At 30.3% G+C, this 6,173-nt stretch overlaps 1 non-coding gene across 1 annotated transcript; it reads right to left on the reverse strand.

Moving 5' to 3' along the window:
* Window positions 1-5,770: 5,770 nt before the first annotated feature.
* Window positions 5,771-5,892, reverse strand: LOC124922890. The gene has a single exon (XR_007097940.1). It is a non-coding gene; the product is annotated as a U5 spliceosomal RNA (small nuclear RNA).
* Between the last annotated feature and the right edge of the window lie 281 nt (window positions 5,893-6,173).

Here is a 6,173-nt window from a genome sequence, read left to right on the forward strand (position 1 = left end):
ATGCTTACCATTTAAATATTTTTTTTAAAGAAAATATCGTTTACTTGGCCAACTAGTAGACAAAATGTCTTTGAACTATTATTCTTCGTGTAAACAATTACATATTTTTCATAAAAATATTTTATTTTTCGAAATATGTCAAAAATATAGATTATAACGTTTAATCTATCGATTATAGATAGATTGCACTTTTAAATGTAAAAATATTCACTTGTAGACATAAAGTGTTTCATTTAATAATAACAATACATTATTTGATAACAACATGATACTTCGTGTAGTGCAATTCACATCCTTAGTGTATTTAATTATTTTTATCGTAATTTACAATGATAAAAATATCGTACAAAAGACACGTAATAAATAATTTTCACTATCTTCATGATATATATTTGTCACATTCACTTTTAATCAAAGTATGATCAAATTTTCATATCATTATTATAAAGTTTGTTATAAGTCATACAAATACTTTATAAACTTTCTTTTTCATCTATTTCATAAAATTATTTTGATGACATTGGTTTTTCAAATATTTATGAAAGAAATGTCATTAAAACTATTAGGGCTGCACTAACGTTTTTTTTCTGAGGATACAGGTCTTACTATTAATGAAAACAAAAGTGTGATATTTTATGGAGGAGTGAAGGACAAAACAAAGCAGGACATATTTAAAATCATGGGCATTGCGGAATGCAACTTTCCCGTAAGGTACTTGGGGATTCCGTTAACCGCGAAACAGATCAAGATCTCACACTGCAAGTCGCTGATATAAAAGGTAAAAAACATGATATCAGGTTGGGCGACGAAGAAACTTTCTTATGCAAGGAGGATCGAGCTTATCAAAATAGTAGTCATGGGCATAATTGGATATTGGGTATAGCAGATGGTCATTCCGAAGAAGGAAATGAAGGAGTTAGACACTCTAATGAGAAACTTCATCTGGAGCAATAGCAGGAGAGGAGGAAAGAAAATCAAATGGACTGCTCTCTATAAGCCGAAAAGGAGCATCTTAAAGATGTTTATCTTGAGTAGGGAATGATAGAATTGAGTGAATAAATCAAATGTAATAAGTTATTTGTAAAATAAGTTAAACATTTATTGACAAATGTATTTTCATTATATATCTAAAAGAGATAAATATATAACACCTATATATAGAGTAACATTTTTGTCTATCATTCATTCATTCATGTAATTAGATTTCATCATCTCTATAGAAAACCCCAGGTCATTCTATGCTAGCTGTGACACAAAATATGTCAGTGTTTTTATGTGGCATTTCATAGGTAACCTTAAGAATCGACGATATTTCCATTGGAGAGAGCGGTTGAGCTCTTTTGGTAGGGGATTTCCAAGAACGGGCTGTACTGGGATCATGTTGGGGGTTACTAGAAAGGAAGTTTGAAACAACGGATTGTTTTTGAAATATGAGAATGTGAAAAGTGATATGAAAGTTTGGGCGAAGAGCGATTGGCTGAGTTCATGGGGTTCCCTTTCTCTTTAATTAGTCTTCGAGAATTTGAGTAATTTGGAGGTTCATCAAAATGGAGAACGGTGAAAATGAAATACAACCAATATTTTAGGAAATAAGAAGTGGATGATGATTGAAAGACGAGGGAGAAAATTGATCGGATTGGTAAATAGAAACTTAAAGAATATTAAATGTATATAATAAATATATTGCTCTTCACAACAAGCACCAGTGGTCTAGTGGTAGAATAGTACCCTGCCACGGTACAGACCCGGGTTCAATTCCCGACTGGTGCATTTATATATATGGTTTACAATGATGAAATTGCCTTCTTCTGGCTTACTAGGGTCTGCCATACACCATCTTCTTAAGATGATAAAATGGGCATTCAGAGTTCTTCCCATCTTTTATTTTTTTAAACTTGAAAAATGTAAAAATAAGCCAAATAATTATCTCTAATTTACATTAATTAATCCATCCACACATGACAGTTTGGTTTATGTTTTAAGTTGTGTTGTTATTTTCATTCTTGTTGTATTACTATATATATGGTTTACAATGATGAAATTGCCTTCTTCTGGCTTACTAGGGTCTGCCATACACCATCTTCTTAAGATGATAAAATGGGCATTCAGAGTTCTTCCCATCTTTTATTTTTTTAAACTTGAAAAATGTAAAAATAAGCCAAATAATTATCTCTAATTTACATTAATTAATCCATCCACACATGACAGTTTGGTTTATGTTTTAAGTTGTGTTGTTATTTTCATTCTTGTTGTATTACTATATATATACTTCTTTTATTCAGTCAAAAATAATCAAAATATCTAATAAGATCTAAGAATTTGAACTTGATAAATTAACTAGAAATCACAAATAGTTGTCTCTAATTAAGCCATTAAGCCATTGGGTTCTGCTTCATGTTTTGACATATTATTCAAATTAAGATCAGGTGTAGTTTGCATATATAGAAGCCAAGGGACATTTCCCAACCTGTTCCTACATAAGAATCAAGCCCAAGTATATATGTTGGATACAAATATAAACTATATGAAAAGACTTACCTTTACCAATTCATTCCAAAAATATGTTCAGCTAAGTTTGCTAACTAACTCAAAGAGGAGACCAGTCTCTTCTGATTACTCAATTAATTCCATCCTTTCATTTTCACTAAAGATAACCGTGGTGCATCCAAATTCCAATAAGTAGTATTGTTATTTCCTTCTTGTTTCTATTGGCTTACTAGGGTCTTCCATACATCATCTATATAAGATGTTAAATAAGGCTAATGAGTTTTCCATTTTTTGTGTTAAATTGTGATATACTTGAAGAAAATATGTCCTTTAATTTAAAGTGCAATGACTAAACCTGGATAGGACAATTAACGGTGATAATTTAATGTGCAATTTTTTTTTTTTTATGTTTATGATATGGATGAAGAATCCCGGATAAAGAATGTGATTTGGGCTGATGGAAGATGCATGGCTGCTTATGAGTACTTCTTGGATATCATCACCTTTGACACAACATATTTGAGAAACAACTATGATATGCCTTTTTTACTCTTTTTGTTGGGGTTAATCATCATTAATAATCTATTTTTCTATAATGTGGTTTACTATCTAGTGAGGATTTATTTGGCTTTTTAAAGCCTGACTGACTGACATGTATGCTCGGACGTGCTCCAAAGACAATAATCACTGACCAATGTCCATTGCTATTGAAAATATATTTTCAAACACCAATAATAATTTTTGTTTTGAGCATATCATGAAGAAACTCTCTACAAAATTGGTTGCTCCTACTCAATATAAAAAAGACATTGAAAAACATTATCTATAACTCAATTACAATTGATAAGTGTTAATTGATAAGTGTTAAGACAATTGGATGAAAATGATAGAGGAGTTTGAGTTGGAAGACAATTATTGACTGAACTCTTTGTACGTAGACCGATCTAAATAGATTCATGTGTATGTTAAATGTCACTTCTGGGTAAGCATGTCAACATCGCAAAGAAGTGAAAGTATGAATGAATTTTTATGATTTTGTTCATTCAAAAATATCCCCAAAGTAGTTTGTTTAGCAATATAACAGGGCGCTGAAGAAGAATATAGAGAAGGAGAAAAAATTGATTTCCAGTATTTTAAATCCACCTTTCCAATTGTTAGTGGCTATTACATGGAAATGAAATTTTATAGTGTATATACTAACAACATTTCTAAGTTGGTCTAGAATGAAGTGAAAGGGTAACAACATTTCTAAGTTGGTCTAGAATGAAGTGAAAGGGTTGATGTTTTACAATTTTTTGGGACACCTGCTATATCTGGAGTAGTAGAGACAATTCTGGAACTGATGGAGAATATTTGAGAGTTATTTCAATGAAGGTACAGTTCACTTGGTGGAGAGTTCTATAAACTGTCAATAATAAATGTATGAGTTCAGAGAGTTTTTCTGTAGGCATATATTGACAGTTTTGATAAGAGTGAAAGTGAATAAGGTGCCCACGAATTATATATTGGACCGCTGGCATAAATATTTGAAAATAGTTTATAAAAGTATCACTAACATTTATGATTCTAATGTGTGAGAGTGAAAAAAATCGTCATAACTGTTTAACTTCAATGATGCAAGAGCTACAATAATTTGTAGTACAATCTGATCATAATACTTATATTTTTGCTAAAGTGGTGAAAGACATGAAGGAAAAATTTATTGCATATTCGACAACATCAAGTCTTACACCAACAACTTCTCCACCAATAGAAATATTGATCCACTCTCCCGTGAGAGTATGGGCTCGATGTCGACCACCAACAAAACATAAATAATCTTTCATTAAAAAAGTTACAAACAAATCGGTTGCAAGGGCTCGAAATAAGGTTAGTTTTGTAATGTTTTCTATTATGCATTGTCATATTCTCTATTATTTAACTGTCATGTTCTTTATTTTGTTTTAGGCAAATTCGGTGACATCAACCGTAATAGTGCACAATTTAATTGAATGATTTGAGGTTTGACTCAACATTCCTTTACATCACATTTGTTTTCTCAACTTTCCGAAGATAATACATATGGGGACAACATTCAACGAAGATAGTAGTTGTAATATATTGTTTTATGAACATGACAATATTGTATTTGAACATGACAATACTGTATTGTAAACATGACAACATTTAATATGTTGTAAAGTGTTAATATATGTTGTAGTTTTGTTAATATATTGATGTAGTTGTGTTAATATTGTTGTAGTTGTGTTAATATATTATTGTAGTTGTGTAAATATTGATGTAGTTGTGTTAATATTGATGTAGTTGTGTTGATATTGCTACAAAGTAATAATATATGTTGTAAGGTATAATATACATTGAATATTTATAATAGGACAACGATGTATTATAAGAATGACAATGCTGTATTGAAAAATGACACTGTTGTATTATGAACATGACAAAGTTGTATATGTTGTAAAGTGTTAATATACGTAGTAGTTGTGTTAATATTATTGTAGTTGTGTCAATATTGTTATAAAGTGTTAATAATATACTATATAGAAACATGCATTCCCTCGGAAATCACACTAGCAATAAATCACAAGAAATAGTAGTTGTCCATTCATTTTCTAAAATTAATCCCACATCGATCCTCTAACTCAAGAATGAGGTATTTTTAAGAATGAGAGCGAGAGAAGCTTGTTTCCCTTCGTGAACATCCGATAAAATTGGAACGATAGGATGACACGCACAAATCGAGAAATGGTCCAAATTATTTTAACATTTTTTCTCTCTCGGATGCATACGAGCCGACGACCAGGAAAAAATATTGTAGTTTTTTGTTGTGTACTTTAACAATTTACATACAATGAAATTTGTTGATTTTATTTCTCAAACTAACTAATTTATTAAGATGGGAAAAATAAAAAAGACATGTTGTGGCTTCTAGTTAGTAGGGCCTTCGTCCCTTTTTTATTCGATCCCCTAACTAAATGGTTGAGTCTTCTCGAGAGCGGGGTAAGCGAAGATAAGGTCCCTTGTTATATTCATAGAAAAGTTAGGATGTAAGAATTTGTTTTTGAAGAGAATTAACTATGATGTAAAAAACTAACCTGCACAGTTCTCAAAATGAATATAATTTTGAAGGATTACAAATCAAAGGGAATATGCCATACAAAGAGTGAAATACTTTTATTTATTACAAATTTTTGTAAAGTATAATTCAAATAATACATTAATAAAAAATATGAATTAAATTTCATAAATAAGAAAAATTCAAAGTTTAAACTCAATTGTAGGGTGGTTCCATTTAGAGGACCCAACAAAAACAAAAATAGGCGTATGCCACGTATTGCAATGAACACACGGAATTCTTTAGTAAAAGGCGAAAGAATAGTTCGCTTTGTGTTCAGTGCTTGGCTTCGTAGTTTTCTGTAATCACCAACTCCCTACTTACAATAATATCGGATCCCTATTTTCACTTCATTTAACAATGTGGGACAACACACTTTTTTTTGTTATTATTGAGCCTAATGATTTTTCTTCTTCTACTATTTAAAGGATAAGATCATTTAATAATATTTTCAAAAACTTGATACTTTTTTTAAGTATATTATTTTATCAAACTTATATATATATATATATCAATGTTAATAACAAACAATTACAATAATTTATTAGTTTAGCTCCAATAAAAAGAGTTT

This window comes from Impatiens glandulifera, chromosome 1, assembly GCF_907164915.1.
Source record: "Impatiens glandulifera chromosome 1, dImpGla2.1, whole genome shotgun sequence".
NCBI classification, from domain to species: Eukaryota; Viridiplantae; Streptophyta; class Magnoliopsida; order Ericales; family Balsaminaceae; genus Impatiens; species Impatiens glandulifera.